This window comes from Rhipicephalus sanguineus, chromosome 1 (assembly GCF_013339695.2).
Source record: "Rhipicephalus sanguineus isolate Rsan-2018 chromosome 1, BIME_Rsan_1.4, whole genome shotgun sequence".
Taxonomy (NCBI): Eukaryota; Metazoa; Arthropoda; class Arachnida; order Ixodida; family Ixodidae; genus Rhipicephalus; species Rhipicephalus sanguineus.
The window spans coordinates 71,007,585-71,017,758 of NC_051176.1; the positions used below are offsets into that span (position 1 = coordinate 71,007,585).

The 10,174-nt window shown below is 47.1% G+C and overlaps 1 non-coding gene across 1 annotated transcript; it reads right to left on the reverse strand.

Moving 5' to 3' along the window:
* Positions 1–405: 405 nt before the first annotated feature.
* Positions 406–478, reverse strand: Trnak-uuu (transfer RNA lysine (anticodon UUU)). Its single transcript has one exon. It is a non-coding gene; the product is annotated as a tRNA-Lys (tRNA).
* Between the last annotated feature and the right edge of the window lie 9,696 nt (positions 479–10,174).

Below are 10,174 nucleotides of genomic sequence, written 5' to 3' on the forward strand. Positions count from 1 at the left end.
CCGATAAGGGGCGCGAACCCTGGACCGTTAGGTTAAAACCCTAACGCTCTACCGACTGACCTAACCGGGTTCGCTCAGAACACGATCAAGCCCACCTACGCGTAGCAGAAGCGCAAATGCGAAAAAAAATGCGCACTCGCTCGAGCCGGGGCTCGAAGCCATGACCGTTAAGTTAAAAGCCTAACGTTTCTACCGACTGAGCCACCCGGACTCGCTCAGAACGCGCTCAAGCCGATACGCATAGTAGAAGCGCTAATGCGAAAAGAGAACTAGCCCGAGCAGGGGCTCGACACTGGACCGTTAGGTTAAAAGCTAACGCTCTGCCGACTGAGAAACCTGGGCTGGCTCAGAACGCGCTCAAGCCACCCTACGCATAGTAAAAGCGTAAATGCGAAAAACAAAACTCGCCCGAGCAGGGGCTCGAACCCTGGACCGTTAGGTTAAAAGCCTAAAGCTCTACCGCCTGAGCTACCCGGGCTCGATAAGAACACGCTCAAGCCCACCTACGCGTAATAGACGCGCAAAATTGCAAAAAAAAAAAGAATGAGCACCCACCCGAGCAGGGGTCCAACCCTAAACCGTTAGGTTAAAAGCCTAACGCTCTACCGACTGAGGTACCCGCGCTCGCCGAGAACACGCTCAAGCCCACCTACGCATAACAGAAGCGCAAATGCGAAAGAAAAATTGTACCATATCCACGAAGTGAATGGTGTTAGAGGAGCTTGCTCGGAGATAATCGGGTAAATCGTCAATGTTCCGTACAATTCCTCTACTGTTATATAAAGACGTGACACGTTGTTATAGTAGCGGTTGTGGTCAGGTTGTTGTCGAACCACAAGCGGTCGCAGACCTTGCAGCTGTGGCCGAACGTGCAGTCGAGGAAATCGCGCTCGAAGCGCGCGTCGGCGACGCAAACTTCGAGTAGCGACCGCTTTCGACGCTTCGCCGCTGCAACCCGCGCCCGTAGCTCTTCGAGGTTCTCTTGCCGCCGCTTCCGCGCTGCTTCGGCTTCGCGGGTTTGTATCTCGGGGTCCGCACGACGCTGACGTCCCTCTTCGGCCTCGCGAGCTCTCACCGCAGGGTCTTGGCGGCGAGCCCGCGTAGCTGCCTTGCGAGCCCTCCGCTCCGCCGCCTTGTCTTCTTCGTTCATATTATTAGTATCGAAGCGCACTGACTGACGACTGCCCAAACAGAGAGGAAGTGCGCAGTTGTGGCCCTCTAGCGGTCTCCAAACTAGAGAACGCGCTGGGGTGGAGCGAGCGCCGCATGCTACAGTTGCTATGCAGTATGCGGTTTTGTCTGCGTTAATATCATCAAGGCGCTCAAAGAACAAGAGGCAGGAGACTTCTCGTTCGCGCGAGCGTGCGCTGGGATGGCTATACTTTACCTGTGTTGCAACCGGCTGCTACGGCGATGGACAAGCCCCGAGCATAAGGAGCAAGCTCCTAAAAGAACTCGCCCGAGCAGAAGCGCGAAGCCTGCACCGTTAGGTTAAAAGCCTAACGCTCTACCGACTGAGCTACCCGGGCTCGCTCAGAATACGCTCAAGCCAACCTACGACCAGTCATTTCAGACAACAGTTCTGAAAATGATCTCTCTGTATATAAAAAATCACGTCAATGGAGAGCAATTGTAGCTATATATATATATATATATATATATATATATATATATACATACACACACACGGCCGACAGAGTGAGCGACGCTTGGCCCCCCAGTCGCGAACGAGTTCGTACGCCACTGATCACTGACATCACGGAAGAACAAAAATCTATTCACTAACCGTCTTGTACCTGCCTGAACAAGTTGATTCGGCTGCACCTTTCCCAGTCCGAGCCCCTTATAAAGACCGCGAACACACTGTGCAACCTTTGTACGTTGATCCTGGAACAATGCAGCACTTGCATCACGTACCACAGCAATATGTTGCACACAGTAGCCCCGCCAAAAACAGAGAGGTTGGTGCCTTTCCACCTGTACGCGTTTTCCTTGGTTTCTCTTGTCTCATTCGACTACTACTCCTCGCTGTCCTTGTAATTTTCACTGGGAACACCAAGGTACCTAGTCGGCGTTTTCGTACAGCACACATTTGCAGAATGGTCCGGAGTTGAAGGCCACCTTCCGTGCCACAGCCCAACGGATTTCCCCCAGTTTACGCGGCTCCCTGTGACGTTACAAAAATGATTCACAACACTTATCGTTTCCTCTACACTTTCTTTGTTTGTACGCAACACACCGCAATATCGTTTGCATATGCCGGCAGCTTGACTTCCGCCGCCGCCACCAAGCTGAAACCACGTATTTTTTTCGTTTTCGGTTATTTCCAAACACATCGCTTTAATATAAATACAAAACATAAGTGAACGGGGTGGGGGGGCAGCCTTGACGCACAGAACGCATTACGTGAACGGTGCCACCCAAGGACTTAGTCGCAATTAAGTGTGTTGTGCAGTTCTGGTACGCCAAGGCCACTCCGTGCCTGATGATGGAACCAACAATAACAAACTGGGTGACAAACTAAATATTATGCGCGACACAATCGAATGCATTCTCCAGGCTTAGCTGGAGGACAGCAACGCCAAGTAAATAATAGTCCTACCTTTGATCCTGCACGTTTGGTGGTCTGCGACTATTTCTTTGACGCCTTGAAGTATCGCTGCTAAAACCTTCATAAAAATATTCTAATCGACATTGGCCAGTGGTACCAATCGTCTGAGTTTTTCCACTTCATCAGTTTCAGGGATCAATATGGTATGTACTTTGCCAAAAGAAGGCGGCATAGTTTTGCGTTCTTACGAGTGAATAGGTCTGTCAACAACGGGGACAGTTCTCTTTCAAACGCCTCATACCACCCAGCGGTTAGACCGTGGGGTCCCGGTGGTTTTCCAAGGTTCAAATTATCAATCGCACGTTCCACTTCGCCTTCTGTTATTTTCTGTTCGAATAGCTCCCTCATGTCGTCACTCTGCCGAAGCATGCGCTGAAGCTCTTTTTTAAAACCGTCTACATTATATTTTCCAAATGCGAATAGTGAGTGAATAATGGGCAAGGAAAGCGTTCGATGGTTTCGTTGTCGCTCGCAAGTGTCCCGTTGCAATAGACGATATCGATATGATTACGGCGTCCTTGCGCTTTTTCCAGACCAACGCCCTTTTAGTGGGCGCCTCCCTCGCGACTAGTTCCTTAGCTCGTGCGCGAACCAAGGAGTCCGTATAACGCTCCTTGTCATGCCCTTCTTTTGCTTCCTTTATACTGCCCACATCATCTTTTCACGACCCCGAATTTTCGCTTTCCAGGGCTATTAGCTGCTGAAGTGCCTTCTGTAGTCTTGTTTCTTTCATTCGCCCTTCGAATTTACGCCGTGATTTATCGCATGCCTTTATTTTAACTTTCTGTTTTAAGCATTCCCATTTTTCTGCTATTGTTTCACAATTTCCCGCGAGCATTTCATTAATGGTCCCTTGCAGGGCCGTAAATGGGTGGGGGGGGGGGGGGGGGTGAGGGGGTTCTGACACCCCCCGAAATTTTTTCATGCTTTAACTTTTCGGGGGATACTAAAATACTTGCACGCCTTCACAGCGACCACCAGTTGCCAAAGTAAGCCGTCCTACACAGAAACGCCCCCCGAAAAAAATTTCTGGGTACGGCCGTGGTCCCTTGCACTGCGTCAACAAATTGCTCATCATTCAGTAACAAGGCGTTCAATTTTCATAGCTCCCAGTTAAACGGCTTGCTTTTGCTCTTCATACCTACACGACATAGCACCAGACAGTGATCAGAAACCGACAGTGGTACAACCGAATAACCATGACTCATTGGTATAAGGACGAGCGAAATGTACATTCGATTCAACCGCGCATGGATAGTGCCTTGGAATCGCGTGTACGTGAATTCACGGTTCGCGTCTAGGTATTCATAAACGTCATCCAGGTTGTTATCGTTAATTAAATTTGACAAGACGTCAGTGCTTTTATCGCGAATGCTACCGCAGTTGGCTCTATCGCGAGCATTCGAAACACAATTAAAATTCCCCAGCAAAACAACCCGGCTATCACGACTCGCATACTGAGACAAATTCGAAAAAAAAAAAAAAACAACACGCTCACCCACACCATTCAGTGCGTATATGCCGATGATAAGATATTAAGCCCCACAAAAAACTAAATCCCAAGAAAGACTTCTTCACGATTGACAAGAAAAAAACACTTTGAATAATTAGGCCATTTAGTTTCTTGACTATAGGAGGTCACATCCTGCAGACGTGCCTATTGCATGGCTCACGACAGCGTAGCATCTTTCTTTGAAACGAAGCACCACGTACCCGGTCTCCTCTTCCCCGTCAACCTCCGTTTCCTGAACGGCTAGAATGACGCCATCTTGGTCCGTGACCAACCGCAGAACCTGACTGTCTGCACCTAGCCGCACCCCTTCACGTTTAAAGTAGCTATGCTGAGTGATGGAATCGGCGCCATTATGACTGTTACACTAATAGGAGTAGGCCCGGAGCATGGTGCTTCCCTTTCATGACTAGACGCCTCCAGGACCATCCTGCTGTATACGATCGAATGCTCAGTAGCCTGCACCACTTTGTGTGTGCCTGCTGACGCTGGCCGCCCGGTAGTCGCAAGGACCACCACTGGGCTGCCGGCTCCTTCAGTGGCGTCCTCTGTCTCGGCCACGTCAATGACGTGCTCGGCCATCGCCTTGTTCTTCGCTGGTTCAGTTGAAGAGGCGTACATCCTCACGCAGCCGGCTTCGACGTGCCCGAAACGTCTACAGAGGGAGCAACGGGGGACCTTGCACTCGCGGCGCACGTGTCCTGTACCATGGCAGCGCAAGCACGGCATCGGCCGACCAGGCACAACCACAAAGAACAGCTCTCCATTCACGCGGATCTTATGTTGAAGGTCCTCAACCTTAAAGCCGCTCTTCAACTTCAGAAGCACTGTCCTTGTGTTAAACACTTGTCGGCCATGCCCGGGACGCGCCACCACTCCCACGAAACACAAAACCTCTAAAGCATGTCTCGAAACGGCTACAAACCACTATGAACGTCCTGGTCTGCGAGAAGACCTAAAATAGACATTTTTTTCTTCAAAATATGACCTTTGTACCTGAAATGGGTTGGCGCACTGTTTATTAGCACTTTCAACAGCTACGGCATCGCCAGAGTCTATTCTGCCAAAGAAGTTCATAACGTCTACTTCGAGACATCTTTTACACGCTTTCTCTGAAAGTACGACTGCCTCAATGATTCTTTAGATGTTTTGTCGAGAAGCGCCAAAAATGCCGAAAGAGCATGTCAAAAGAACGATGACCGCCGGTTTAAACAAATGCCGCAGACAACAAACCCCCAAAATAATTTATTTCACACCGCAACGTATTTTTGTACATTGCTATCCTGTATTTTACATGGAATTCCTTACTTCATTATTGCAGATTGCTCCTGTATTTTCAAGAATGCAGTCAATTATTAGGAGTCCCCATTGCAGATGGTTGCACTGTAAGTTTGATGGCATTAAAATTAATCAATTTGTACATTGCAATGTCGAATAAATGAAAGTGGACATCAGCACTGACTATTTTGCAGCATACTTTTTAGGGATTAATCATTCAACATTATTGTTATCCCTAAGGTGCTGGCTTCAGAGAAACCTATTTGAATGCTGTTGCCCATTTCAAGTCTCTATCTTCCAATAAAGCTCTCTTTAATGAAAAACATTATCTACAGAGTCTCCTTTACACCACAAACCAGCGAGTGATGTCGCACACCCAGATGAAGACTTCTTCAGCTTTCTGCTTTGTGTTATCCCTGACAGTAAGACATGTGCATGGCATTATCACCAAAATCCCTTCTTTTGCATACTGTTCATGCATATTGCAAAAACCTTTGTTAATTAACTAGCAGCATTATAAAAGCTTGGTGCCTTTGGTGTGGTTAAGCACCTGTCCAGTGTGCTTAAGGCTAACAACTGCCCAGTTTGTAATTTAGCCTCCAGTGGCCTTGCAGCTTGCTTGATGAGGATGAATTTGCAAATTTCAATTCATGCCAGAGATATGCAGACAGCTAAGAGCATGCAACATGTGCATTTATGACGTTGCACAATGGGTGGTATTGTGTAATAGATCATTGAGAAGGACATTTATGTGTCTGGGCTTTTAGATGATGACTGGGTGTTTGAAATATGCCCAGTAGTGCAATATACTATATCAAGCAAATGCAGACGATGACAGTGTGGTCACTCATAGTCTTCCTTTTACAATAAATGGCAAGACCTCCCACTGACCTACCAAAAAAGTGCATTCTGCTTGATGTATACAGGAATACATTGCATAAGTAGTTATGTCAGTGTTCATGACTGTTCGCGATGCTAAAAACTGATGTAACAACAAATAGAAAAAAAGAAAATACGCACAGAGGGCGTTGCGCTTTAGTTGCATGTATGTCAAAGTGATATCAGTTTTTCAGCGAAGCTTGTATTGACTAACCTGTGAAGCTGGTGTTGTCGGCGTTCCAAAAACCCTCCTCACCACCTGCTGGCGCACACTAAACAAATCATAAATGAAACAAATTTTCTTTCCATGGCCGGAGTTTGAACCCAGGTCTCCACGGCCCGAAAACGAGTGCTTTGAACACTAGGCCACGCGCCCATGCTTGCCCAATGTGAAGTGAACTGAAGTATACGAATGCATTCTACCGCCAATGCAAAAAAAAACAATTGGGAAGCAGTACACTTGCTATGGGCATTTTGAAATTTTTCGTGTTGGCGGACTAAAAGCAATCTGCTGGAGAATGCGTAAGGTTGATATCAGGAATCGGACATTTCAGGAAAATTCCAACTTCGAGAAAATTGAATTCCTAACCCGCGTTTCCATGATTGCAAGATGGTCCATTCATTGGGTCGTTCTAGAGGCTTAAAAGAATGTTGGAAAGCACATGAAAGGTGCCATGCTGATTCAGCCCGAAAACAAGTGTTCTGGAGACGGCCGCTACCTATAATAAAACTGAACGCATACGTTAGGAGGGAGCATTCCGCAATGAGAGAAAGAAAGAAAAGCAGTAGGTCAGGCACTCCCATGCCCTTATATTGCTGATAGGGGCGTGCCACTTTAGCTGAAGACCGTGAAATGCAGAAACAGACAGCCTACAATTATTGAGAGGACAGCAATGGAAGTGTGTCAAGAAACGCCACTAGCATCAAACACTTGCCTACATTTCCCTTTGCCTTTCCAATTGTCATCATACCATTACCTAGTAGAATGAATGAGGTGCTCACCATGACGAGACATGTTGCTAAGTCAGCGCTTTCCTTTTTCTGTGAATCAAAATGCACTTGCTACCCCAACTTTCTTTTAAGAAACTGAGGGATCAATGTAGCTTAATAAAAAATGTTGTTGGGCAGTTGCTTCATACTGTGCAAAAGGTAATGATGCAATGCAAGGTGAAGAAAAAGCCTGTGCTCTTGTTTTTCTTCACCTTGTGTTGCGTCATTACCTCTTGCACTTTGGAATCGCATGGTTGTGTACTCTTCGTTCCGTCATGCTGAGCTGGCAATAATGGCAATTTGGTGGTTTCTACAAAATAGTTAGGCGAGTGTGTGTATACATAACAGTTTACCAACACGAATTTGCAGCCACATACTTCAAGATATAGAATTTCACTTTATCCTCTTGAATATGTATTGTAATGGCTAAGGCAATGATGTAGGTACTGCTGCCAATGCTACAGCATGGCGTTTATCTATTAATCTACCTCGAAGTCAGGCAATCGAGATAAGGTGAGATTTCGTGAGGTGCAGGTGTGATGCCCCTTTATGGCCCATGGCAAATCTTCCATCAGTGTATCACCCTCTTTTGCAGACAGAGGGAAGAGCACAGGTGTGATCTTGATTGAGAAACAGAAAATTCGAAGAGCTTTCGAGTCGTCACTTTCCAGGTTGTGCTTGCTACAGGTCTGCCATTCTTCAATAAATAAAGATTGGTTATCACAAAGTGATATGAAAGGCTGGTCACTATGTACAGAGAACTGCTTTTACCTATAATAAGCAATAGAAATATAAAGGTTAATATGAAGCCACACATCTCCTGCAATGCACAAACTAATGTTGGCAGTAGCAAGAATATTCTCACGTGCACAGTTTGTGCTGCACAATAAGATGAGAGTATGTCGCATAATGCAACTACTGCAACATTGCATATACAATGTGCTGCTTCTAATGACCTGCTAATTCAGCATTAGGACATCTGCCTGAACTTCATGTGAAAATAAATTTTATGTGATGCGATCACGCTCACAGCATTTCAGTTACTTTTTCAAAATATTCCTCTTCCATAAAAATATCAGATGGACGTAATAAGCAAGACTAGCTCATACAGCCGTGCACCATAGCGTACAGTCGGCAATTTTACTCCTACAGTTTTGCAATTGTACATAATACCAAATGCATGAACACTTCCAATGCTACGAATTTGTAGGGTACAAACTTGGGCCAATTGGCTGTGCACACTTCGTGATCAGTGTGAAAGTGGACAAAAGCGACAAGGACTATGCTAGTCTTCAATGTCTTTATCCTTGTTGTCCGCTTCCACACTGTTCGTAAAGCTACACATTACAAAGGAAGAAGTTTCAGTGCGCAGGCATCACTAAGTATCACAAATTCCACCAAATGGGTATTCACGTGGGGCGATTGAATGATTACAATGCGCTGTGTAGCTCATCATGTCAGATGTTGAACTTCCACTGAAATAAGAATACAGTCGACTGCCGATTTTTCGGACGCCCGATTTTCCGGACATGCTCGAAAATTCGGACGCTTTCGCGGCACCGTCACCAGCCCCATTGACTTCAATGTATTAGAACGTCCGAAATTTCGGACGCTGAAGCTATTCCGCGTCCGATTTTTCGGACTTTCTGCCCAAATTGCAGGTCCGAAAGGCATTATTTGAAGCCCCCACCTCTGCCGCGTCTATTATCTCGTAGGCTCGAACCAGCGCTTTCGCGAGTCGATCTGTTTGAGACAGTAGCAGAGTCCGAAAGTCAGCTTTGCCGCAATGCCGAAGTGTTATGGGGTTAAGCAGACCAGAAATTCAAAGGGGCCGCTATCGCGGCGCCGTGCGGCGATGTTACGGATAAGCAGCGGAAATGCATGGAGGCGTGATGGCGGCAGCTGGCAAACGCGCCAGTACGGCTAATCGCTGACAACCCTTACGATAAGCATCTTCAGTTAACTGCTCGGTAGTGCAGGTGGCCTAGCGCAGTTGCATGCGTACTGCACGCATTTAATAGGCGAGAACCCAAATACGCCGCGCCGCCATTCCTGCTGCGTCTTTGTGCGAGACCGCTAAGTGCGCCGCATAGATGCGTTGCCTTCGCGGACGAAACCAACTCGTCATTGCCGCGCCCGTGTGCGGTCAGGAACTAAGTGCGCATCACGAACCCTTTCATGACAAATGCGTGCGTACGATAGAGCAACAGTAAAGTGACAGCGTCAGCTTAGTTGGCGATGTGCTGCACACAACTAGAAACGATCGGCTTCACACGGCAGCAAATGCTGCGTATAGGCGATGTGTGTGCACATCGTTTACATGCGCACAAGCATCGGAGAAAGTCGGACGAGTCGTCCGCTCTTCCGCCACAGTCATTGTGTTCCGCGTCATCGTTTACAAACGCTTAAAGGTGAACATTTGACAGCGTTCTGTCTTACGCTTCATGCGAGATAGCCGTAATCTATTCCGCGCTTTGCTGTTATCAGCGGCGCTCATCACGAGATGCAGAAGTGGCGGTTGGCACGTACGTAGTTAAGCGGGGTTCGCGGCAGGTACCGAATGTATTTGCGAGAGCCTGGGCGCGCACCAAAATGCCTGATAATTGTACTGGGAGGCATTAAAGCTATTTCAGACGTGGCTGGGGCGATTTGACCGCTTCAGCTAAATAAAAAAGCATGAATTTGATTTTTCGGACTGCCCGATTTTTCGGACGATTTCGCGGTCCCTAGGGAGTCCGAAAAATCGGCAGTTGACTGTATAAGTAAATCTACAATATAAATCATGACTAACTGTAAAAGCAGGAAAAATAAGCACGGGAAAGTTTGGGAGCCTGCATAAATGAATGCGACACCTTGGAATGCAGATTCAGCAATTAAGCAACACTTTTTACAAGAAAATAAGGCAC